The sequence below is a fragment of the Ixodes scapularis genome, unplaced genomic scaffold (genome assembly GCF_016920785.2).
Source record: "Ixodes scapularis isolate PalLabHiFi unplaced genomic scaffold, ASM1692078v2 PGA_scaffold7__128_contigs__length_106722199, whole genome shotgun sequence".
Lineage (NCBI taxonomy): Eukaryota > Metazoa > Arthropoda > Arachnida > Ixodida > Ixodidae > Ixodes > Ixodes scapularis.
In genome coordinates, this window is record NW_024609882.1 from 93,556,241 (window position 1) to 93,583,933 (window position 27,693).

A 27,693-nucleotide genomic window follows, 5' to 3' on the forward strand; every position below is an offset into this window, starting at 1 on the left:
CTAAAAATGCACGGGCAGACAGACAGCGAAATTCTGGGATAGGAGTTGTGTTAAAAATGTATTGTTAATATTAAGATGACACTGAGCTAGCCCTTAATGACAGATAAACTTGTTCGTCACGTAGGCATCGCTCCATTTTTTTCAGAGAAGCAGAGAGTGCCGAGAGAGATCTGAAATCGCCTGAGGGACTGCACCAATTTGAAGAACTGTGGAAATTAGGAATCCGTCATTATGGCGTGTCACAGATTAAAATGACTGACGCTTTTGGAAATGCCACCGCACAGCTCAAAGTATTCGATTTGATGAAGGTAGGTCATGCACGATATGTGTACACCACTGCATTCGGGCTTAAAGGCCGGTGACCAGACTCGAGATTCTGCAAGGCAGATGATCCTCCTCGCCATGGGGGTGGAGAAAACAGGCAACGGTGGACAGGGTAGAAGGGAGAAGAGGAGGAAGCGAGGGAACAGTTGAAAGCGCGAGCTGGGCGTAGGCCTTTAAGTAAATTCATGTATGCAGGCTCACTTGCAAAAAGTTTGGCGTCGTTACACTTGCGGACAGCTTTCTGTAGCAATTCATATGTGAAGCGCTGGTACGGAGAGCTCTAATGGGGGCTCATGATAGTCAGGCACGCGCGCGCCTATGAATTTGGCGTAGCAGCAAAAAATACCGCGAGTACAGCGTGTATCTATGTTTAGATTCAATTCGGCAAACCTTACACTAGATCAATGTATTGTGCAGTATATACAAACACATCCAGCAATATTGATACATACTACGTTTAATTCAGCGTTCTATATTTCCAAATTTTAAAACCCGTTAGTTGAGATCGAGAACCACACTTCTGGGGTAGTGACCATTATCCCCTCTGTCTGGGCCCTTACCCTGGTCGTATCCGCCGCATCCGCCTCCTGTGACGTGTGACAAACTGGGACACATACCGCGTCTGCTCGGTGCTTTTTTGCCTTCCAGTTTCTAGGAAACACCTGCTTGCCATCTCACGCTTATTGGAAATGTGTTCTCCGGTTCTAATTCGTGTCCTTGAATGCATATGTCTCGCCCAGCACCGGACCTAGAACTTCTTTGTCCATTAGATGAGCGTGTTCGAGCGAAGGCTGTTGTCTCCTACGCCCCGAATTCTTTGACGGCTCTTGCTTGGGGGTCTGTAGGGGCGGATATTTAAAAGTCCGGCATTGCCAGGACCGCTGCGTCCAGGGCCTGGGCCCAAACGCAGCTCGTTCTTTATTTTCGATAGCCGGCCCGGAGGTTCCACTTGTTTCTAAATGACGTTGCGCGACCGCCCACGTGATATCACAAAGTCAAGGGTCAAAAAATAATGGAAGGTTTTTTAGATAACTCAAATAAAACTAGGAAGTATACTACTGTGTCGTGCCTCCAACGCATTCGAAACCCTGCGACTCAATACCTAACTAAATATACACAATCATGGCCCTCGTGTAACGCGTGCACGATGCATATTGTGCGACTCGCGTTTATCATTCTAATGGTACGAAAATTTATCGTTGTCTTACTTTTATTGCAGACCATACGGAAGCAGCAAGAGAGGTACCAAAAACCAGGTTCTTTCGGACACCTAGTTCTTGGGTTTGATTTCTTTCCACGTAGAACCGGAAGACTCTACAAAACAATGCTGGACCAACTAAGGCACGTTTCTAGATTTTTATCGCTTTAAAAATTATGTTCCTAGACATTGGCTCAAACCGTTGCGTCAGAACAAATTCCAAGGTCACCTAAGCACTTCCAATACCTTGTGAATCCGTATGCATGAGCGTCGTTCTTCCGCGCCATTAGTTAGTCTGCGGTCTACTGGCGTGACCGACCGTGTTTCTCTACTGCCGAGGTTTTGGCCGCCGACGATATTCGCGACTCAAATGCACTATAGGTGGCGCCAATCGTTTTCCGAAATGGCGGTTATAGTGAGGGTCCGAGATGCATGCCGCTGCTGAGCCTGTCCAGTGTGCTGGCTTCACTGAGCGGGGAACAAATTATTTCTGGTAATACGAGGAACCTAGGGTGTTTTGAGCGCAAGCCACCTCTTTGTCCTGAAAGCAAAAATTGTATTTAGCGTAATATTTATGCCAGAAGACACGCTTTGATTCTGGAGCAAAACCAAAACTAACCTTTATTTTGGATTTGATTTCTCAGGAGAGGTCTTAATTTTGGATTCTTCTATAAATCAAGTTGTGTCTTATATCGTAAATATTTAGTTAGGGAATTGTTCGCGGAAACTTTATTTTGTGTCATACATGTTCGATCCAGGTACTTCAAAATATTTTGGAGATTTAATAATTTCTATAAAGACAGGGTCTTCTATACAGCTCAGAGGTAAGAAAATATTGTATTTGTTGAAAAAAAAATCATTGCTGATATTTGTGCGTTCTTGTTGCTTCGCTCAGATAATTTTCATGTGAAATAATGAACTGCAAACCTTTTAATGGGATTTTATGTATTGAGATTATAATTTCTATAATATTATTCCTAACAAAAGAATAACCGAATCAGTCCCATTTTTACAATATGTTCACAAAACATATAAATTAAGAAACGCTGTTCGCACTACAAAAACGCAAAGCTGCAGTCCGAGCCAGACAGGGGGAGTACGTGTTTTTTAAAGCAACGCATGACGCATAGGACTTTATATTGCATCCAGTGTTTGACTCTGTTTATCTTGATAACGATGCCAGAGTTGTTCATATGCAAAAAAGAATACAAAATACTACCTTCCTGGAAAGACTATAATGGTTAAATGGCGTATTCTTATGATCGTGGCGTTAATTGGGGGCATACATTGCCGACATTTGTAATAATAATCTTTAAATTAATACATTTTAATTCGTAATTTTTCAAGCTCTTACACAACTTGTTGCTTATGATCTAATTTCAAATGCGTCAACAAGTATAACATTCAAAACTGTGCAAATTATCATCACAGGTGCCAATTGCAGCATTTTTAATTTCTAAGTTATAAAAAATAGTCTCAAATCAATGAAATCATTCTAGTCAATGTGAGAAATTTATGTAAAATTACTTTAATTAGGGGTAAATCATATGGTGCTAACAAAATCTCGAGTTTTGACAATCGGCAAAACTTCCAAAGTCGACTGCAATATCCTTCCAAAGCAGTGTTGTGCCCGTTACCGAAAAAAGTAACAAAGTAGCGTTACTCGTTAGTTTGGTAAAAAGGAACGCGTTATCGAGCTACGTTACACTTTTACAAATGTAACGATATACCGTTACCGTTACTTTTCAAAAATAACGAACGTTACTCTTACGTTCTTTTCCTGTTGGAGTACATATGTTTGGCAGAGGTGTATGATAAGCCTCCTTAACAAGCTTGGGTAAAGATAAAAATTTACAGGGTGGTTTCATAGTGTTTTGATGCGCGAAGCAGCTTATTTTTCAGCATGCAGATTAGGCATTGAAACTGTAAATTACCTGGTTCTGTCTCCTTTAGTTGATACATTTCATTCAGACCTGCTAGCCATGGCGACGGACTTTCGTTATTCATGCCCATCTCACGCGCAGAATGAGTCGGAGATGTTAGTCAATCGCCTTTTATAAACTACAGCATGCGAACGAGGACTGCTGGAACACAACCAGCCAACCAACACCCCTCACCTGTACGCCGGTTTTAGTAACAGTCCAGTTCATACTATTACCAGAAACTGATTTACTTCACTATCTGGAACAGGACACCGGTTACCAGCACACTGGCTATAATAACTTGCTGTCTCTTACCAGCAGTAGCTCTTAGTTTTCCTGTGATAAAAGAAAGGTTTCGTGTTTGCAAGTTTTCTTTCCCGGTTTAAAACTTTTTTTTTATCATGACCTTAGAGAATTAAAGACTAATCAAGCGAAAGATTCTTCTGTGTACAAAAGTGGGTCAGGAACTTTCAGGCAGCGAGGGGGAGAGCGAGGGTAAAAATATTCCACAAAGGGTTTTCTTTTTCTTTTAATCTAGAGAAATGAGCAAATCGCTTCGCCACTAGTTGTCCACTGTTGTAAACCGATGTCTCTCCACGGCTCCCCCCCCCCCCCGGATTCCGAGTCAAGAGGTCCAACGCGTCAAAAGGTCCAACGAGTCAAGAGGTCCAATATTGGACCTCTTGACGCGTTGGACCTCCTGACGCGTTGGACCTCTTGACTCGCCGTGGATCTCTTGACTCGTTGGACCTCTTGACGCGTTGGATCTCTTGACCCATATTGGATCTCTTGACTCGTGCCTCGATGTGTCAAGAGGTCCAACGCGTCAGGAGGTCCAATATTGGATAGCTTGACTCGTTTCATCTGTCGGTGTGAAATATGTAGAGGCAAGGGGTGTGAAATAAGGCAAGGGGTGTGAAATAATAAGGCAAGGGGTGTGAAATAAGCACAGGCAAAAAAGAGAAAAAAAAATTATGAGGGTATCTAAGCTTTCTCTCACGATATGAGAATGCGCGCTAGTTGCGCGATCAAGAGGGCCTAGGTTCGCAACCAGGCAGGGGATGGTTTCGTGCTCACGTAACCAGGGATATCACGTGACCAGAGTTTTTTCTTTTTTGTTCACGTGACCACAGTCCTTTTTTTTTGGTCACCAGATAGGTCACGTGACCAAAGATATCACGTAACCAGAGGTTTTTTTTATTATTATTAATATTATTATTATGTTGGATTGTGTTGGACAAGTCACGGATTTTACCGACGGCTTTTTCGCTGACTGAGCCAGGTAGTGCTCGCGCATTAAAAAAGCAGACAACAGAGATGCTAACAATAAAGGCGGAGAAGAGAAATGTCGGAAAAAGAGCAAAAAGTTGAGCTGTGAAGACTTCCACACGGCAGGGGGGATCTCACGAACACGGCTTTGATAAATCGTTTCAAGCCGGTGATGTAATCAGTGTTCGTGCGTATGACCCGCGATTTGCTTGGTTTCTGAAGCGACAGAAACGCGCGCGCTGGGCTGTGGAGATCGCATGCTGGGCACTGGATTTGTGAACACCGGAAATCATTGCTGTTATAAACTGTCAAGCTTATAGCAACGTTCGTTTGTTGGGGACCTGTGTGCCTTCTCTTTTCTACCCCTGACCACAAAGTCGTAAATCTGCATCTGCCGTGTTGCTCTCCGCCGCGAATAGCAAACACGTAACCGAAAAGGTCTTAACATTTCGCGATTTGAGAAGGCTTTTTTTAGGAAGGGACTACTTCGACATCCGGGTTCGAAATAATTGTAAAACTATTTTGAACACATCTTTCGTTTCACACGAAAGATATGTCCATAGTTATTTGCTATTTCGACGCCTAACATTGCACTAAAGCACTATTACGGCGTTTGACATCAGGATAACTGAACATAGTTCTTTTTTTTTTTTTATTTCTGTGCCATAATTTTTAAAAGTTGTAGTAATTATTTTAGTTTGTTCGCGTCCCGTCAAAATAGCTTCCTTGATATTTTGAAGTCCTTGGTCTTTGAGGAGCTTGAAGAGACTGTTTGGCCTGGCGAAGCATGGCGTGCAAAGTTACTCATTTTTTTCGTTCGCCGTGGCCTAGCACTGGACACACTTGATCTATCGGCTTCAAAGATCGACGCGCTTTCCGACATGAACAGTTCTTCAATCGACTTCAGTCTTTATAATTCAATTTTCTAAAAATTATTGAGCAACCACCATCTTACAATTCCAGCCGACTAACACGTCGCGTAATTTTAACTGAAAATAAATGATATCGACAGACAACTGTTAACTCGGTAATTCGTGTCAAGAATGCTTTATCATGAAACGTTGAGTTTCGTGGTTTATTTTACAGCATTCTCAAAAATAAAGAGCAGTAAAGGATTTACATATCACTAGCACATGTATTTGTGGCTGCCCCGTGCTTTTGAGTAAGCCAACGGCCCGAAGTAACTTGCTATAGCTTGCACCGGTCATAACGTTTCAAGGAGACAATGCTCGCATTCATTTGCCACACTCTATTGGACGCCAAGTGGCATAATCTGGGCTCGTTTACCCTCCAATGATATTTGAGCTTCTTCCCATGTTGTGTTATTTTCCTCTTTAGTGATTTGGTGAACTCAGTGAATAAAAACTAAAGCATACAATAGTAGTGCATCATATTTTTAAGAGAACACACGAGAACCCGCGACTGGACAAAGTTACCCAAGGAAATATTTGCGATTACAAATCAGTTTATTCACTGAGTTCAGTTCGTGAAAGGGAAAGGTAAACGCGAGATTCTGAGGTGCATTTGTATTTTATATCTTGGGAATTTGAGAGACACTTCCGTAGAAATGACATAAATGAGTCGTAGAACAGAGAGACTGGAGCACAGATAGTAAGTTCTACAAGTCCAAAATATGTCGCCAGGTACTATCCATTATTTAGCACTCAAATACATATACATTGTGGCAAATAGTATGTGTCTACTTGTCTCCAATGGCTAGGTAGTACTTGTATTCTCAAAAATAATTCAAATAGGACAAACAGTCAGTAACCGTCACAAGCAGTCATTAATAGCAATATCGTTATAAACAGAGAAGATAAAAATAAGGCTCGATGGACCTCTTGCCGCGTTGGACCTCTTGAGTCGATGGACCTCTTGACGCGTTGGACCTCTTGACACAAATTGGACCTTTTGACTCGTTGGACCTCTTGACGCGTTGGACCTCTTGACTCGAATTGGACCTTTTGAGTCGTTGGACCTCTTGACTCGGCTGTCACGTGGCTATTGGACCTCTTGACTCGTTGGACCTTTTGACTCGTTGGACCTCTTGACTTTAAGCCCCCCCCCCCCCCCCCCCCCCGCTGTCCACTTCTGCTGCACAAAACAGAGGGGGGAAGAGGAGGGAGGGGAGGAGGCTGTAACGCAGTTGTTCGTTCAAGCCTTGTGGGTGGTGACACTATGAAAAAAAAAAAGTAAAAGAAAAAGGAGGATGAACGGAATTAGCTGGTAGCCGAAGGTTTTTTTCGCCTTCGAGAAGTGAGTTTTTTTGTTGTTTTTTTAACTTTACTGTGACGGATGCTGGCTCCGTGCAGCGATAAGCTGGTGCAGGATTCTGAGACAAACCCGTGCAGGATTTCACCAGTTTTGGTCAAAAGTAACGAGTAACGAGTAACGAAATTTGACAGCCGATACCGTAAAAAAGTAACGGAAATACTTTACTCGTTAGTCATTCAGAATACTAACGAGTACGTTACTCCGTTAGCAAAAAAATGTAACGCGTTACCAGTAACGTTGTTACTAGTAACGCGTTACCTCCAACACTGTTCCAAAGCAAATGCCCCCCCCCCCCCAAAAAAAAAATTTATATATAATAAAAAAAAATAGTTTAAAGTAAATTACCAATATTTTTATTATATCTAGTTACTTTAATTTTTACGCACCGTCGTTTTGTCAATCTCAGCCTTTCCAGTTTGAAAGAACGCCTATGCTTGCACGTCTGCTCACTGCAGTACGTTCCGTTGGCGTTGGAGCCAGTAAAGTAGTAGTGAGTTTTAGTATTGCGTATGCGAGTTAACACAAGCGCTGTGTATTTGTGTTCGCTTTGCGTGTTCCACACTGTGCGCACGCGGAGCCCGAAATCGCGGTGTTGGATTGGCGCATGGTATGTGCCGCGTGGAGCACACAACTTTAACGCAAACGCACAGCGCTTGCTGTTGCTTCAGTACGCAATACTGAAACCCTCTAATGAGGTAGAATCCCATACCGGTGGCACCACTACGTTGGGACAGTAAAAAGTGTTTGCATTTGGAAATTAAATTTAGCGAACCATGATCGCGAGCAGTTTCCCCGTGCCCGCTGAGCAGAAGAATCGGAGTACCCTCACTAGAGCGCTTCGCGTTTCCGCCGCGAGAGGGCGAGCAACGCGCCGGAGACGCGAATAGGTGTCTCGGGTGCCGCACTGTTCCTCGGCGCCAAGAGGAGCAGAGGCGGCCGCAACCTAGGCCCCCCCCTCCGGCAGCGCCTGACACGAGAACGGCGGCCGAGCGCACGATCTCGTAAAGTGGCCGCAGACGTAGCGGCAGCCGCCCCCCCCCCCCCCCCCCCCCCCCCCCCTCTTTCCATCCGTACCCCGTCTCCTCTGGCAACGCACTCTAGGAGGCGGTGTTCTTGGCCGATTGAAAAATGGGCATTTCTTTCGGTTTTTTTTTTTCTTCGTGCTGTTACAGACGCCACTGGCTCCGCCCCTTAGGTTAGTTAATGCTTTCACAGTACAATACAAGACGTAAAGACTAAGGCGATGTTCTTCCTTTGAAATACTACATGCCAGAATCAAACCCATGCCAAACTCTGCGTAAAATGTGCTCGTGTGTATTGATCCCATTAAGAGTGCTAATTTACAGAACAGATCACGCTAATATAGAGGCTACGCAGTTGTAGAACGAATATAGAATGCTGATGATTATATTAGTATTTAATGAAACATGTACTAAACAAATATCTACAATATGAATCGAAAAACAAAATTCATAAGAAACGTTTACACAATGCACATTAAAAAAAAAAAGCTAAGTGATCTGTTACTTCAAGTATTATAATAATCTTAATCCCCTTGTATTAGAACATCAACTCCCGTGGTCGCCACATTAAATCTTATATTTTCATGATGATAACACAATTAATGCATAGTTGAAAGCGAAAGAAACAAGATTAACGATTATAATTCCGGAAGAAGAAGAACAAGGGGGACAAAGGACAAACAGAAATCTCCAAACACTGCGAAGTGACCAGTGCACTACTAAGAAAATCCGCCTTGTCCTGGTATCGAACCAGAGTCATCTCAATTTTCACTTGAGCGCTCTAGCAACTGAGGTGACCTGGAGTTAGACGTCAGTACAGCAAAAGTGTTTTACAGCTGTCACGTCTTTAACACCAACAAAGGTGTTCGACCTGCACCTTAAGGTGCTTATGATAATGCAATTATTGCAAAGGTGCAAGCGAGTTGGAAAATATTAACAAGCGCATGAGGGAGTGAGTGAGCGAATGAGTGAGAGAGGGAGCGACAGAAACATGTACTTTAATGGGTGTACCGCTCTTTCTTAATGGCATCTGGAGAAGGAGAAGTTTGTTATGCAGAGTCCTGGTCAAAACATTCATCCGGTCAGAACATTCATCAAGCCAAAACAACCATAGAATGAAAACATCCCTACGGCCAGAACATACATTCGTGTCACAACATCCTTCGAGTCAAAACGTCCATCGAGTCGAAACAGCTATCGTTGAACGAGATTGTCCCAGGATAATAATGAATATGGCTTCCCGCTGCCTATGACGTCACTATGAACGCTTTGGCAGGAAAAATGCGATATGGTTCAGAAATGAACTGTTCGCTAGATGGATGAGAGAGGACCATCGTGAGCAAGAAAATCAGTTCTCTACAACTCGCGAAATTCAGCATTCGCTTAAATGTTCTCCCGCCCATTCTTGAAAAACTGGGCCCGCGTAAATAAACATTGAGAAAAAAAGAAACGAAAAAAAAACCGTTGCTTAAAACCGGCGTAGTAAAGTCTTCTTACGAGGCGCACGCTGCATGTTGATAGAAGTTCAATATGTTACGTCATGCAAAAAACGGAGATTGGCTGGCGGGCTGAATCAAGAGATCATGAAACGCTACGGGTTTGAAATGTTCACGACTCTGCTGAGGCGTTCTGGTTGTAGTCTGGCCCAACTACACTCGTTAGACCGCCAATCATCCAGAAGCTTTCTTGTCACGGTAAGATTGGGAGGTTAAAAGGGACTATTAACGAGATAGCGTTAAGAAGATCGTATGGCAGAAAAGCTCGCGTCGGTGGCGTGACAGGAGAATTCTTATTGGTCGATGGAGTCATGATGTCACCACCATATGAAGTCGCGCGGAAATTTCAAATAACCCACATAGCTCATGTAAAACGTGACGCGAAGCGTGAGAAAGAATATTAAAAGATGACATGCAAAACAGATTAAAGGGCGCCGCATGTCTCAAATCCTTTCAATTTATAAGGTAATTCATTTGCCTTAAAGAACAATTTGAACAATCTTAGGCGTGACTCGAACCCACTTCCTTTTGGTTGCAAGCCAGACACACTAGACACACAACTGTTCAGGCCACACAAGGCACACTCTAAGAAAAAATGGAGGAAAAAAGTAGCAACGGCGCGCCTTCCTCCCTTCTACCGACGCGCCCCCAAGCGGACACAAGAAAAGGGGAGGAACGAAATGTTTTTCTCCTTCTCCAGGCAGACGGGAGAAAGCTTTCGCCCTCCCGACTCATCGTCTTTCGGTTTCGTTTTTCGAGCAGGTCGCGCGCGTTGCTTAATAAATAGCTGTTGAGTTGATTGAGCTTCAGCGGCAGCGAAGGCCGCCTGTAATTCCATCTTCTAGTTTAAACGTCCAGAACATTTCGGTTGCATTGACGTTTTTATCACTAATTTTATCAAACGACCAAACGAAGCCGCTAGAAACAGCGAAGTTCGGAGCAGTGCCAGCAGCGCCACGTACACTGGGGGTGGCCGTCTCCGGATTGCGTGACTCGCGCGGCACGGAACGACGGAACTACAGCCACTGCAGGTTGCAGCACTACAGACTACAGTAGCGAAAGCACGCGGAACTGTGTCGACGTTTTCGACGTTATGGAAACTGCAGGAACTGCGTCCAAGACAGGCAGGCTTTGCTGCCGGCTGCCTGGGTGCCTTCCCCCCTGAGTTCGGTTCTGTTTTCCGACGCCGAGTGCAACCGGCGTTCAACGTGGTTTTGTGTTTGTGCGTGTCAGCAACATAGCTGCAACATCGTGATGACAGTGTTGGGTTGTGAACAGAAGACTGGAATTATCGCCGATGTGACCATGTGTTCGCGTATCAGTGGTGTAACAAGAAGATGAGATCGTAAACTCTTGGGCATTAATGCCGCTGGTCGGGTTGTGATCGGAGGGGGCGGGGTGTCGCAGGTTGACATTCCGCTTTACATTAAAAAGTTTAATACCACTTGAGGGATTACGTGCAATCGATCAACGTGCGGATAGTCATGTTGGAACGCTGGTCTGAACAGTAGAAGCTCCTGCAGTGGCCAATGTGACTGTCGGAATTGTCTCGTCCCCGACAGCGATTGCGCTCAGGGGCAAGGACTGAACAGTACGAAAGCGTTACGTAAAGTGCGTATATTTACAGTATGGAATTTCGGCATTGAAAACAATAGTAGGTAAAATCGAAAAAAAAGCTACCCTTTATTTTGCTGTTTAATTATACTACGGTTGCTGGAGAAACTGCCCTCCGTGGCGCGCTGGGATGAGCGCTAGAAGTTTTTGGGCTCGCCACGGCGTAGTTCCGTACACTTAACACCTGCCGCAAGTCGCGGCTTTGACTGCATTCAAGTTGATCGAAAAGCAATTTCTCAGTCCGTGAAGCATCACTTCCAGCTGACTGAATATCCACTCTACAGAGATTAATTCAAACGGCAATTGCAGCTTCGCGCGAACAGCACAAATAGAAAAACAAATAGAAATACAAGCCACGACTTGCCGTGTGGGGAAACAAACTCATGACTTCGAACCGCATTGGAGCGGCTTGATTTATTGGCTTTCAAATAATTACGGCATGATTGAGCGTTTACTTTTTAATAAGAGATTCAACCCCTGAGCCATTCAAAATACTCTCAGAGGTATGACATTGCAGGGAAAAAATCAACATGCTGGGAATATTTTTTATTGCTTAGGGAGTCACCGAAAAGTTCCGCACGTTCAAAACGACCAGTATAAAAGACGGAAACGCAGAGTACGGGTGTAGTGTTCGGGTTAGTGTGGTGTTCCGTTGAATTGATATTTGTGTGTGCAGTGCATGTGCTTAATGTATGTTCACCTGATGCTTGTAATAAGTGTATGGGTGTCATGTGTATATAGTAGAGGGTCCTCAAGCACAGTAGTGGCCTGAGAGAAGCAAATTATTTTTTGTAGAACATGAATTGGGCGGTACCTAGCGCCACCTAGCCTAGCTACTTGCAATTACTCTGCTTGACCCCGCCATCTGGTGGCTAGCGATTTAACCTTCTATCACGCTACGCGATAAACAGCGGCTTCGAGTTCGTTCTTTCGAGAGTGACTTCTGGTTTCGCGGAGTGAGTTTGCCCTTCTCCGTGATGTGCGGTTGACGAAGGAATTGTGACTCGAGGAACACCAACGGTAAGACGCAAAGTGCGCGAAGTAACTACGTATCGGTTGTCTCCGTTTAACATTTAACATCGCAGTGCTGTCGACGAGAAGACTGAGTAACTGCTTTCGAAACGCAGGTCTCTGTACCTGTGGGGGGAGTCTGGCTTCGGAAATAAACACAGTTTGCGGAAAGCTGGTGTTACGCTTTTATTTGCTGCTGCTCTCGTCCCGTACAAGAGACGTAGCGTCCTCGTTAAGCCTTATTGGGCTCGATTTTCTCGATTCGGGGCCGCCATATTGAGATGCAAGCGACGGTGGAACTTTGCTCCCCTGCTTCAGGGACGAAGGTTTCTCCCTTTCTAAAGGAACATAGGTTACAAGACCGTTCCTCCCGTAAGGGAGGACTATCTGTACCCTTTTTTCTAAGAGTGCACGCTTGCAGGCCAAATGAGAAGGCGATTTGCACGGTACCCGATAACGCTACCGAGTTCCACTATTGAAGGCAAAACTTAAACGTCCTCCGAGTTTTTTTTTTTTTTTTTTTAGTTTTGCTTACCCAAAGTTTGATGACGTAATTGTGGGATCAAAATTACCCGCCTGACGACAGTAGTAGTAGTATAAAACGTTTATTTGAACCGCTTTAAGGGGGAGGGGGAGAGGAATGAGTCAATGGCATCGCGGCCTGGACTCGCGGTATCAAGCACGGCTCATAGATTGAGCACGAGAACTGCGTGAGCACTTGACTTCGGCTCGTAACAATCAACGCCGCTGCAGACACTCGTGTAGTAACTCGTGCACAACCACTGCCGCGAGAATATGCGAACTCTAACAATGCGTGAAGCTCAGCACGCATTTCTGGTCTGCCAACCCCAGCGCGTGGATATGATTAAGGTTGGTGGCATAGGATAGGCACCAGGCAACCTGGCCGCTGGCTCCAAATTGAGGGGATGAATATACACATATTTCTCGAACGTCTTTTGCCACCGCCAATCCATTGAAGAAAAAAAAAAAACTATAGCGAGTTTATTATTTTAATGCAATTTATGCAACGGTGCAAGCGAGCAGTGCTTAGAAATTTGTCTTTGTCCTTTGTCCCTTTTGCTCCTTTTCTTCAATGATTATTATTATCAGTTTATACAGCTATTAAAGTTGGGGACTTATTCTAAGTAGTATGAAACGAAAGTAGAAACGGCTGCACGAATGCAGCTTCACAGAGCTCCAGACCCGCCATTCAGTGTCTGCGACGGAGTACACAATAAAATGCGTTCAGGAAAACCCGTTTATTGTGCATATTAAATTAACAATTTAAGGATACAGTTGTCAGACATTTGCGCTCTGTCTTTATTTCTACAAAAATAAATATTCAACAAAATTACAAGGCAGGATTTGATGGTCTAGGCACATTTTGAGACGCCACAGGGGTGATTATCTATGAATGCGATAGCATTTATCGTTGCAGACTGCCAACATTAGCTGGGAAACTGAACTGGTGCATAAATCATGACGGAATTTTTTCTGCTAAATTTAGAGGGGAACTCACCGCTAAATGTAGGGTCGTCCTCTAGGTAGACGCTAAAATGAGGTTGTCCTTGAGGTCGTCCTAGACGTCGCTTTCAACGCCGTCTTCGACGTCGCCCTACATGCCGTCCTTCATGTCGTCAAGGGCGACGCAAAAGCCGACATCATGAACGAGCTCTAAGATGGCCTCTAGGGTGATGTCAGAAACGACATATAGGGCGAGCCGAAGGACAACCTCAAGACCGATTTCAAGGAACACCTCAAGTACGACCTTAAAGACCGACCAACGAATCCATTTTCCGCAAGGTAGGAAAATGACCCTCGCGCCCTCCTCTTTTCACCCTCTCCCAAAAATCACGTGACGGCAGGGGCTCGTTTCGTGTCGGCTTTTTCCGTAGGGATAATCCTCAAAAACCGCGAAATGAGCGGCTAGCTGCGAGCGCCACAACGACCTTGAGACGTCCAGGTGTCTTCCCTCGTTGACGCGGTCACGCTCAATCCGCGAGATTGAGGAAGCCAGCGCGACCGAACGCTTTTTTCCATGAGCTGCAGGTCCGAGGCCGCTCGGTCGGTGGAGATCGAGGGGTCTTGGTATGCTGGGCTCGTTCCAGCAGCCGCTTTCTGGCATCGCGCGGCTGCTGGAACCATTCTCGCGTCTGCACAAGGATTGGCTTGCGCAATAAAGGGTTCAGGTCGTTGATAATACATTTATTTTTGAAACTTATAAATAAAGTGGCTTTCCCTAATCTCTTCATTATTGTTTGAAACACATCTTCTCTCATAGATTGTTCATCCCATTTTGGACTCTTTTACCTATTTATTCGTCCTTACCTCTGCTTGATGACTGTCTGCTAAATTGATAAAGACCTTTAAATATTGGCGCGGGCTTGCGAGATCGACGCTGTCCCGGATTTACCCGAAATTGGAAAGATTGGCGTCAGGAGGGGTTGAAGAAGCAAACCGAAATTCTTGCTTCTAATGAAGAGGGCACAATCGTAAGATAGGTCTTTGCTTCACTTGCCTCCACAACGCCCCATCGTTTACACTATCGCAACTTCTCAGTAACATAGCTGTATACCACATTTTACTCGTGGTTACTTTAGATGTGGCCCCACAGGCTTTCCCGTTATCTGCACGTCGACATTTTAACGACCGGCGACTCTCCTGAGTGAGAATAAATATTATCACCTTCCCACAAAATCCACCCCTTTCTCTCCCCCCCTCTTGCTTTCCCGAGTTGGGGAGATATCAGGCCACTCCAGGAAGCAGCTTGCAGACTGCTATTTTCGGCTACTCATTCTCAACACATTCGAACGTGGAAGGAAACACATCGCATGAGCGACGCCCAGTTTATTTGCAACTTAAATAATCTGGCTCTACTGTTGGGGCCCAATCAATTTCATCATCAATCATTATTTGTTACGATTTCATGGTGAAAGTATGTTCGTCGTGATGCCACAAAAGTGGTCGATTCAAAGGGAGAAATAGGTCCTCGTATTTATTTTGCGGAAATTCTCGCTCCTGTGACGCTCTAGTGCGTAAGGTCAACGCACCCAAGGCAGTGCGTAATACTTTAAAACGGTCGTTGACGATTGTATTTGTAGGAAGTGCGTAAAATCGTTTACACCACAAAAGCATACCTAAAGACAACAAAATACCGCAATGCCCAAAAAAAAAAAAAAAGAAAAAAAATCAGCTTGCGAAAACCGTTGCTTTCCTCTCTCTTTCTAACTCTCTTTTTTTCGCGCCACTACAAAAAATAGCGGCCGAGCAACGAAATTCTATCAAAACCTCGCTTCTTGGAGGAAGGAGACCAGGCTATATGGTAGTGAATCTGCCAGGAAGTTTGTAGAAATAATAGGCGACCATTGAACCTAGCCTTCTGCACAAATCATGCCCGGGATATTTCCATTTTCCTTCCACGCGATTAGAAAGCAAGACGCTGGGTGAAATCATGTGCACTAACATGCTGCTTCTAAAAGAAATTACCACATTTATAGTGCATGTCAGTTTATATGTAAATAGTTTAATCACTGTGCACTAACATTCGCGGCCTGGAGGATGACATGGAAGCATGGCGGAAAGCAGCTTGCTGAAAATAGGAGTCTCTATTGCATTGCACTGGAGTGAAGAATTATTACGTATTTTTGTCTTATTTCCGTGCCAAAATAAAAACAGCGTTTAGAAACCGAACCATGTGCGTTTTGAGGAGCGCCGAGAGGACATGAAAAACTGGGACAACCAGAGCTTGTCCTGCTTCCTTGTTTGTTCGGAGCCTTTCAAAAGGGGATGAAAAATTATGAGCCGAGTGACCCGACTTACCAGATTAGAGCAGTCAGTTCATTTTCATTGCAACAGGCTGTCTTCAAGCGTCTTGCATAGTCCAGCTCGTACTGATCCGTTTTTATTTTCGGTTCCTTTCAAAACGTGAGCTCTAAGCCACTGGACTAAACTACCACAATCATAATCTGCGGAAGTGGAGAAGTGGAAATGCAACAAAATGAATGATTTGCCGACGTTATTTGAGGCCTATAGAAAATCGGACCGGATAGAAGGGGGCCGAAATTTTTTTTCCAGAAACACAAAATCTTGTTTTCAATTCTGTCTAACAATTCGATGTGAAGGCGTACTTGTCTATGGCATTATTCGTTTAGGAATCAAGCTTAACTTTGTATCGGATGATTATACGTCTATGTTCATTCCCAGTTGATGATTATAATGTTTTTGACTATGTACATGGGGTGATTTTCAGCGGTAGGTTTTTAATCTGATTGCCGCCAGAGCGCGAGCCAGAACGCACTACGGCCGCGGGCCGTCGCGCTCTTCTCCTTCTTCTCCGTATCAATGTACAATCAAAGACGCGGGCGGAGCCGTCAATCGTGCTGGTGTCGGGAACCATTAAGTCTGACCCTTGAAATGGAGGCGTGACGCAAAACCCAGAGGTGTCTCGTTCGCCCACCGTTCTTCCCAGGCGGCAGAGATTGTCGTTTAGAGGGGATTATCTTCTGAACGGATCCAAGTTACTCGAGCAAGCTCGCATTCTGCTCGCAAAGCCCAGCCACTAAGCAAAGCTAACGGAGGGTGGTTCGAAAGGCGTGCAACCCTTGCCCGCTTGACCCTCCCAACCACTTCTCCGCTTCCGTAAATTTTGAATGTTGTAGGTTTGTCCAGTGGCTTAGAGCTCACTTTTTTGAAAGGAACCGAAAATAAAAACGGACCAGTACAAGCTGAACTATGCTAGACGCTCTAAGAGAGCCTGTCCTAATGAAAATGAACTGCTCTAATTTGGCAAGTTGGGTCAATCGGTTTATAATTTTTCATCTCCTTTTGAAAGGCTCTGGAAAAACAAAAAAACAAGGAAAAGCTGAGTGACGCAAGGCGCCTCGTATTGTTCAGGTTGTTCCGGTTTTTTATGTCCTTTCGGCGTACCTCAAAACGCACAGTGTTCGGTTTCTAAACGATGTTTTTATTTTCACACGTAAATAAAACAAAAATACGTAATAATTTTTCACACCAGTGCAATGCAAAAGAGACTTCTATTTCCAGCAAGCTGCTTTCCACCATGCTTCCATGTCATCCCCCAGGCCGCGAATGTTTGTGCACACCGATTAAACTATTTACATGTAGATTGACATGCACTAGAAATCTGGTACTTTCTTTTAGAAGCAGCATGTTAGTGCACATAAATTCCCCCAGCGTCATGCCTTCTAATCGCGTGGAAGGAAAATGAAAATATCCCGGGCATGATTCGTGCAAAAGGCTAGATTCAATGGTCGCCCATTATTTCTACAAACTCCCTGGCAGATTCACTACCATATAGCCTGGTGTCCTTCCTCCAAGAAGCGAGGTTTTGATAGAATTTCGTTGCTCGGCCGCTATATTTTTGTAGTGACGCGAAAAAAGAGAGAGAGAGAGAGAGAGAGAGAGAGAGAGAGAGAGGGGGGGGGGGGAAGCAAGGGTTTTCGCAAGCTGATTTTTTTCTTTCTTTTTGCCATTGCGATATTTTGTTGTGTTTAGGTATGCTTTTGTGGTGTAAACAATTTTACGCACTTCCCAGAAATATTTCATCGTCAACGACAGTTTTAAAGTATTACGCACTGTCTCCGGTGCGTTGACCTTACGCACTAGAGCGTCACAGGAGCCAGAATTTCCGCAAAATAAATACAAGGACCTATTTCTCCCTTTGAATCGACCAGCTTTGTGGCATCACGACGAACATACTTTCACCATGAAGTCGTAAGAAATAATGATTGATGATGAAATTGATTGGGCCCCAACAGTAGAGTCATATTATTTAGGTTGCAAATAAACTAGGCGTCGTTCATGCTATGGGTTTGCTTCCACGTTCGAATATGTTGAGAATGAGTAGCCGAAAAGCGCAGTCTGCAGGCTGCTTCCTGGAGTGGCTTGATATTTCCCCAACTCGGGAAAGGGAGGGGAGGGGGGGGGGGGGGAGAGAAAGGTGTGGATGTTCTGGGAAGGTGATAATATTTATTCTCACTCAGAAGAGTCGCCGGTCGTTAAAAAGTCGACGCGCAGATAACGGGAAAGCCTGTGGAGCCACATCTAAAGTAACCATCAGTAAAACTTGGTATACAGCTATGTCACTGAGAAGTTGCGATAGTGCAAATGATGGTGCGCTGTGGAGGCAAGTGAAGCATAGACCAATCTTACAATTGTGCCATCTTCATTAGAAGCAAGAATTACGGTTTGCTTCTACAACCCCTCCTGACGCCAATCTTTCCAATTTTGAATAAATCCGGGAGAGCGTTGATCGCACAAGCCCGCGCCAATATTTAAAGGTCTTTATCAAGTTATAAAACAGTCATCAAGCAGAGGTAAGGACGAATAAATACGTAAAAGAGTCCAAAATGTGGTGAACAACCTATGAGAGGAGATGTGTTTCAAACAGTAATGAAGAGATTAAAAAAAGCCACTTGATTGATAAGTTTCGGAAATAAATGTATTATCGACGACATGAACCCTTTATTGCGCAAGCCAATCCTTGTGCAGAGACGGGAATGGTTCCAGCAGCCGCGCGATGCCAGAGAGCGGCTGCTGGAACGAACCCAGCATAATAAAACCCTCTATCTTCACCGACCGAGCGACCTCGGACCTGCAGCTTATGGGAAAAAAGAAAGCGTTCGGTCGCGCTGGCTTCCTCAATCTCGTGGATTGAGCGTGCCCTCGTCAACGAGGGAAGACACCTGGACGTCTCAAGGTCGTTGTGGCGCTCGCAGCTAGCCGCTCATTTCGCGGTTTTTGAGGATTATCCCTACGGAAAAAGCCGACACACAACGAGCCCCTGCCGTCACGTGATTTTTGGGAGAGGGTGAAAAGAGGAGGGCGCGACGGGCATTTTCCTACCTTGCGGAAAATAATTTCGTTGGTCGGTCTTTAAGAACGACATCTGGGACGACCTGAAGGATGACCTTTAGAGTAACCTCAAGGACGACGTTTTAAGTGACGATGTTGTAGACGACCTCTGGAACGACCACCAGGGCAACGCCGAACACGACGGTAAGGTCGTCGGGTCCTTCGAAGAGGATGCGAATCTAAAGGATTGCGTATTGCCGCTCCCCACACGTTCGACACTGGGGTGCAAGCACAGTGAGCTAAAATGGTCTACTGCGCATACCTACTGAGTATTAGGAGGCCAAATACTAGATAGTCCGAAACATGTGTTGTTGTTGTTGTAAACATTTTATTAAAAAAAGGACGAAAGGGGAGCGGGGTATGAGGTTAGAATGAATAGACCGATGCCACCAAGCGAACTGCGCAGGCGCGCGCATTCCGGAAGTGGTGCCGCCGCCATGCTACTTGTAGTCATCCCCTCCCGGCTACATACGGCTGCGCGTACGTACATCATCATAGATTATCATTTGGCACGCCCCGGTATCACCTTGATTCTGTTGAATGTTTTTACTTCATAAGATTGTGTTGTTTGTGATGCCTTACTTTCCTCACCAAGTGCAGAAAAGCAGTTTCAATCGTCTTATCGCTTTGGAATCGCTTTGTCGTCTGCTTCGTCGTCTTCGTGAACGCGTCAGCCCACTGCCGTTCACGCGGTAAGCCCACTGCGGCCGCGGAAAAAACAAAAAAGCAAAAAAAAAAAAAAAAAAAAAAAAAAACGGCGTTACGTTTTGAGCATTCCGTCTCCTCGGACGTCTCAATTACCTTGCAAACAAGTGAACATCTAGTGCAATAGCAAAGAAGAACAAAATTTGAGGGACCATTGGCTTGGTGTAGCACCACGGAACAGCATCAAATGTGATAAAAAAACTGAGCTTGGTGGTGCTCAGTCTTGTGCATAAAGTTTAATCAGCCATCAAGTAAGAGGAGTTAAATAGACTTTCTCTGTGAGCGATAGTTTTCTAAAAGTTGTTTCATTCTGGTTCACAGACTGTGCGACAGAGTACAGATGAACAGCGGGAGAAGTCTGCACACAAAGAACTGTTCTACAGAAAGGCCAGTTCTGACGCGGCGTAATAATTGGCATCTATCAAAAAGAAGCAACCATGCCAGATACCTGAAAGCTTGGGGTGAAGTTGATTTTTCGTGCAGAGTTTTTTTTCAGTGTTATTTTGTTTGCGCAAGATCCGAACGCTAACAGTCGCCCGACGGCGGAAGCTTTTTTCTGCTTTCTCGACTGGTGCTAATGCAGAATGGATCAGTAATACCAGCCTAATAGACCACCACCAGGGATGGGCAAAATACATACAAATATGTATCGAAATAAAAATACAAAATACTTCATCAAAAACGTATTTAATTACAAATCTAATTACATCTCCAAAGAAGTATTTAAATACAAGATACAAATACAACCAAATGTATTTGGTCTCCTCCAAATACCTTTCCAAATACATTCCTCAAAATTTGCGTCAGCGACTTCAGGGCACCTGCAACGGGTTTATGGGTATCTCATTTTAATTTTGCATTGCACACTCGTAATAAAAATATAATCACAAAAAAACAATTAATCAGCTTGGACGTAATAGGGGAAAAAAGTACAGAGCTTCAAGCAGCTTTTTTTGTCGATTACATTTCGGTATAGACCAACAAAGAACCGAGACGACCAAGACGCGCAGCACAAGCTAGAAAATCTTTTATTGTTGCAACACGCACCTGTTACAAAAATCTAGACGACCCGTGCATTTAGAATGTTCCAGGCAAAAATATGGAGGGAAATCAGGCTGGAAAGCATCGCAAGTGATCACAGGTAGTTATTTAGCCAGTCTGCCTGTGAACGTCGATTTCGTCACTATTCTCGCCCTGGACTAGCACCGTAATCACAAAGTCACTAAACGCTTGTGCCTGATTGAAAGACACTGCATTCGGCGCAGAACGTAGTTTTCTTCCTGCTCTGTACAGTGACAATAAATATGAGGAATGCATTTTCACCCACAAAATTGTATTTCATTACAATTGTATTTGAAATACCCACGTTTTAGTATTTAAATACACACGTCAAATACATACCCAATTTGTAACTAAATACAAATGCAAAATACACAAATTATTTGAAATACGTATTTCAAATACTTGTATTTGAAATACTGCCCATTTCTGACCACCACAAAATGAATCAGGTTCGTTTGTTACATTTTTAGCGGTAAGTACGTGTTGCACTTCTAAATTGCATTATGCAATCTTTTCACTTGTATGAAAAAAAAAATGAAGGCTGCTTCCGAAAAGGTTGTTTTATTTCAAGTAGTGCATATCGGGAATCGCTGCTCTTTTTTAGTGATTGTCGTGATCTTTTGAAGCACAGTTGTGCTTGAAACATGTCGTTGCAATAACAGTTATAAACACAAAAATACACCGAGCAAGAAGTGTATTAAAAACGGCCTCCACAAAGCAGTGCGGAATTCCTATTTGAGATAGACCGACGAATAGACCGCTACGGAGCTAATGGTCAGAGAGGTTCCAGCTTACGGAACACTTCGGCACGCTCTATGTCTCGTGCCTGTAATCTTACATATTTTAGCTGACGTGCAACAGGTTGCATATAAATTATAGAGCAAATCGCGAAACAAATCGTAAAACGCTGTATTTCCTGCCGCTCTGTCGACCTTTCTTTGCCATGCTTCTTTCTTGCGGGAAGACATAATATCCAAGGCCTTTTTGCCTGGTGCTGTTATTATAGCTCCGTGGCATACAACATGTGAAGCCACCGATTGAAAGCCATGAGTAAACACACCTGGCTAACAGTCTCGTGCTAACCTGAAAAGTTCCAAACGCCGGGCGTACAATGCGCATCGACGCTGCCGGAAAACTGGGGAGAACTACAGGTACCAGGATGCACCGCGGCAGCGGTGGCGTCGCGCAACTCCTGGTGAGATCGGTCTATTAGAGAAGTTTACACTCTAAAAAAAAAGGTAGTCATAGGTGACTGACTACCTTTGGGGTGGTAAAAATTTGTCCTAAATATAACGACCCCTAGGGTAAAAATGACGACTTCCCACGTAGTCAAAAAGCAGGTAGTCAAATTTGACTACCCCCAAAAGCAACATGGCGGACGGTTAGCGAGGCTCGGATTCCCCGGTAAGGCCTAGCGAACAGCACGGCTTTTCGGCCGAGTTAGAGAATAGGGCGCATACGCCTATTCGACGTCTTCCAGGCGCCACCAGACACTCTTAACATCCGTCCTTAGACACCGGTACCGTACCTATTAGCGGGGAGGACGGCAGCGTGTTTGCCGGAATCGTCGCGATTGCACCCGACGGCATCTCGCTAGATTGACTGTAGTTTTACCGCCGGCGCAGAACGCTCAAAAAAGAAATCGTAACGCGAGGAATGGGTATGCTGACTTTATTGAAGACAACGTATGCTTGTCGTTTGCGGCGATGAATTGCTGGGCACCTTTGTCGACACGACGGGAGGCTTTCAACTCGCACCAACGCCCCGCTTTCTTTCTTTTTTTTCCCCCTATCTCCTCTTGTTTGGGCCTACCTCTACCGACGTGGTTATCCATTGCTGCCTGCACTTCGCAGCTCTTCGACACAGAACATTAATTTAGGTGGCCGAGTGAAACAATTATTACGATTGTTTTCAATCTGAGAGGCAAGTAGGGAGCCCAGTGGACCGCAGAGCCTGGACGGCTGGACCGTAGCCAGCTGTTTGTAATCAATAGCTACAGGATTCACAACACTTAGCTTATTGAATCAGGCGGCAGCTTGCGCCACCTAGGAAGTGTAGTAGTAACCGCTAGATGCACTAAAAAAATGCTCATTCCCTAACTCTCCTGAGGCTCTCGAACTACGTGCGTACTGCACCTATCGTAACTCATGCGCCAACAAACACCAACCACGATACCGAACACTGTTACGGGCACATACATATCAACAGTACAACAAGGCACAAGCAACTGCAGCACAACACCACCGCGACGCTCTACTCTACTCTGACCACCTTACCGACCCGACTCGTACATATGCCCTACCCGGTTCTGACAAGGATTAGGGAAGTGACTGCCGCTGTTTAGTTGATGAATACAAAAAGTATCTGCAAGTATTATGGGTATACGTTGTTCTGAGTATTTAGATTGGGCGGCTAGACACCTCTCTTAATCTAATGCTTCGAGAGGCAACATGATATGAAAGTAATCGGCTAAAGTAACACCACATGGCATGCTCCCGATCAGTTTCGGTTTCAGATTCGCGCAGTGATAAGCTTACTAATGCCATGTTGCCCCATGCTCGTTCCGCGCGTGTAATAGCAGCAAAGGTTACAATAATATCTGCATTCCTAGTCAGTAATCGGCTAAAGGTAACATAATTCTTAGTCTTGTGTTGTTAAATACCCCACAAAGCCCAGCGTATCATATTTGCTACGTGGAGTTCCATAACTCAAAAAGTGACAATAAATTGCGTGAAGCTGAGACCATAGAGTTATTGTTGTAATAACTCTATGAGGTACCAAAGCCTGCAGTATCAGTTTCGATACGCTGACAGAGTTTTCCGATTTGGGTTGTTCAGCAAGACCCCGCCAGGCTGCCGCTGGCAGCTGGAGCAAGATGGCCGCACGCAGCAGCTCGCTCGAAAGCGTACCGTCGGCGTCATTTTACTCGAAAAACAGTAAGCCGTCCTATATTCTGCACTTTTTTTTCTTTTTTGCTCAGAAAGTGTTGCGCAACCACATCATTCCGTTCGCTGTTGTTTTTGAGTCCCGTCCGCTTAGTAGCATTGCTTCAAATTTCTGCGTTTCATTTTCGATACAGTGGGTCGTAATTGATGGCACATAAGTTTTCTTGGTAAAGCTTTGAATAATACACGTTTTAACCGTTTTTTTTTCTATTGATTTTTTCCTTCTAATTTTAGGTTCCTAAGTTAGGAACATATTGAACAACATCGTCGCCGGTGAAGATGTCAGCGATTTTAGTGATCTGTCGGAAAGTGACGAAAATTAGTCCCCCGCCGCGGCTGAGCCCTCTGAGACAAGTGATCATGAAGAAACTATAGAAAATTCCTTCGGATCATCTGTAGCTTTGTCTTCTCGTCTATACAACAAATGGCAAAAGGAATTGCTTCAAAACAGTCATGCTGAATTTTCCAAAGTATTCTTTGAGCCGGATGCCATAGATTCACCATTGTTCCTTTTCCGCCAGTTTCTAAGTACTGATACGCTCACTATGCTAGTGGAGCAAACAAATATGTACAGTACGCAGAAATACGGCAGCTCCGTGACACAACTCTGCAAGAGCTGGAGCAGTATATTAGAATATACCTGAAAATGTGGCTTACAAAATGCCGAACGTCATGTGCTACTGCGAGAATGGGACAAGGTCCTATCGCTGACAAGAGGTCGAGAAATCGTTTCTTGAAGCTGATTCAATGCATGCTTGTTGTAAACAACATGGAAACCTCCAAAGAAGCTAAGGAGGACAAGTTGTGGAAGATTCGTCCTTGGATTTTATTATTCCAGCACAACCTAACAATAAGAGTTCAATGCGGTGGATGAGATAATGGTCTTATTTACAGGAAGGAGCTCGGTAAAACAGTACACCCCAAACAAACAGACGCCGTGGGGTTTCACGCTTTGTGGGCGGGCAGGCACAACCGGTGTCCTTTACCAGTTCGAGGTATACCAAGGCCACTCCATAGAAAACTACGTTTTTGGACTTGGGGTGATACTCTCCTGAGCATCTGCTCTGAAATATGTTCAAATGAAGACTTCAAGGTTGCAGCTGACAATTTTTTTTAGCTCTTTGAACCTTGTTGAAAGGCTAACGAGAGGAATACAGTACGTTGGAACTCTGAGGCAAAATCGGCTGAAAGACTGCAAACTCGAGGATGAGAAGACTGAGAAAAGTTGGCCAAGGCTCACATGATTACAGAGTTGACAATGACAAAGGAATTGTGGTAGTTCGCTGGATTGACAGGAATGCTGTCACCCTAGTGTCACACTTCGTCTCTTGAGTCAATTCAGCAAGTCAAACGGTATGACCGGAAGACCAAACTCCACATTGACATCACACGCCCGGCAATTGTTGGTATGTACAACAGTTTTAGGGGGGGGGGGGGGGATCGACCAGCATAATTATCAGGTGTCGCTGTACAAATACACCATTCGGTCGAGGCGCTGGTACACATACCTCATATATCATGCTATCTTCATCTGTGTCGTGAATGCGTGGAATATTCACAGGCGCCTGAGCCATCAGCTGAAGGAGCGGCCACTCAAGCTGAGAACCTTCATAGCCAGTTTATCAGAAAGCCGAATGTCTACTGGAAATGCGCCAAGAGGACGGCCGGTCAGTCTGCCTTCGCCTCCGATGAAGAAGAGGAAGTTCACGCCAAGTCATCCCCAAGATGACGTTCGAAAAGACGGGGTTGGGCATCTTCCAACTATGGTGAGCAACCGACTTCGATGCAGGAACTCTGTGTCCAGCGTTAACACATTTAGCACAGTTGTGTGCGCAAAATGCAATGTAACTCCGAGTCTGAGCAAGCGACACAACTGTTTCTTTGAATACCACAAGCTACGAGACTGCAGCTGGCAAGGACGTAGCAGAAAAGCCCAGTGTATCATATTTGATATGTTCAATAATTTTTTACTGCTTTGAAATTTCATTGTTCTTTTTGTATGAATGTACTTACCTTAGCCATAAATAAAGGCACACAAGTTTCTACAATTTTAATTTGCCTAGAAATATGTTTGGGCTTAAATTTCTCAAGCACTTAAATTTAGTGCTTGAGAATAGGTGACAATTTTAGCGCGCAAACGCTGGCGGCACGCTTTCCCGTGTTGATCGAGTGACCGATGAGTCGCTCTACTCGCTCCACTTTAGAATCCCCTAAATTACACTCATGTGAAAAAAAAAAAGGATTGGGGTACCTGTAAAAGAAACAAAAACAACTAGCATAGCCAAGGTTGTTTTTTTTTTTGTGCTGCTTTTGGGGAACATGTACACCGATATCAAGTTATTTTAAATCTTTCAGTTTTCTGTTGACAACAAAAGGTTGGCACTTTTCAAGTATGGGGACACTTGATATAAACAGTGTATTAAGCTCAAAACATTAGGGCATTACAACCAAAACTATACTGTGTATATATATATATATATAAAGTGACTATAATGAAGATAAAGTGCTCAGGTGGCAATTGTTTGTATTCTTTTATTTTCCAAACCTGATTATACAATTTTATATTGAAAATATTTTCCTCTAAAAGATAAATACAACTCATAAAACAACCTTGTAGGTACTTTTGACACATTGTGGAAATAGAAATCTGAAAAGGAGTCTTTTTCCAGCACCGGATTATCGAACTATAATAGTTATAGTAATGACACTTTCAAAAGCCAGAAACAACCCTTTGAATATGAAACAAACCAGAAAACTTGCATGGAAACAGGGAACGTTTAACCAAAAAACAATGTTATGTATGCATTACAAACATATTAAGTCATCAAAATGTGCAACATCACAGTCACTTCACCATTCTAAAAAAAAATACCTGAAAATATGTATAACACAAAAAGGGATATGATTTACACCAAGCAAGATACTGGGCCATAGAACCAAAGTTTCAACAATAAAAGGAAGTATGAGTGGGTACCCAAAAATAACCGGAATGAATTTCAGGAGGCCAGGCATTCGTAGTACCAGCATCCACCTCTTGCAGCACCCTTCCCAAGTTAGTTTGCCGACCGGCGTCGTCTGCTAAGGATCTAGCGGCATGTTGTGAATTTTTTTCCCCAAGCGCTTCAAAATCATTCCTTGTTTTTTGCAATGTCTGACTTGAAGGACCTTCCACATCCATAAAATGATTTCCTTTCAAGACTTTTCATACGGGTGAACAGAAAAAAGTCACACGGGGCGAGGTCCTGAGAATATGGGAGGTTGAGAAGCGGTGTCATGCCAGGACAGTGTCTGCTGAGGCATTGTTGTGATGGAACTATCATTCCCCCTTTCCCTCATATCGGGGCATTTCTGCTTTACTGAGTTTCGCCAAGTGTCGCAAAATTCCCAGGTAAAACATCTGGTTAACAGATTCACCAAGAGGAACAAACGCTGAGTGATCAGTGCCCAAATATTTTTGTGTTCTTCTTCAGTTGAGGAGGTTAAAGGTCGCCCAGAACGAGGTTGCTCATCGATCAAAAAATCACCAGTCTTAAAGCGAGAAAACCACTTGCAATTTCTTATTAGCATCTTCTTTGTAAGCTCTCTGAAGCATTAAAAGAGTTTCTGGCACAGTTTTACCTAAAGCAATAATTCACAGCCCCATGTTGTTCTTCCATATCATACATTGAAAAAAAAAAAAAAGATTTTGAAGTGCTTGGAAAAAATATTTGCAGCAGACAATGCCAGTCGGCAAACTCGCTCGGAAGGGGTGCTGCAAAGCGCTGCTAGCGGCGGAAGCTGGTACTGCAAACAGCCCGCCTTTTAGAAATTCATTCCGGTTACTTTTGCATCCAACCTGGAACGAATCACTGCACCAAAAGCTTTCGATATATGCCATGTTTAAAAAAAAAGATGGTAACCAGTCAAAGAGGCTCAATAGACCTTATGAAAAATTGTTTGGTGATCTGACAACACTGAGAGCGTCGCCATTTTAATGTT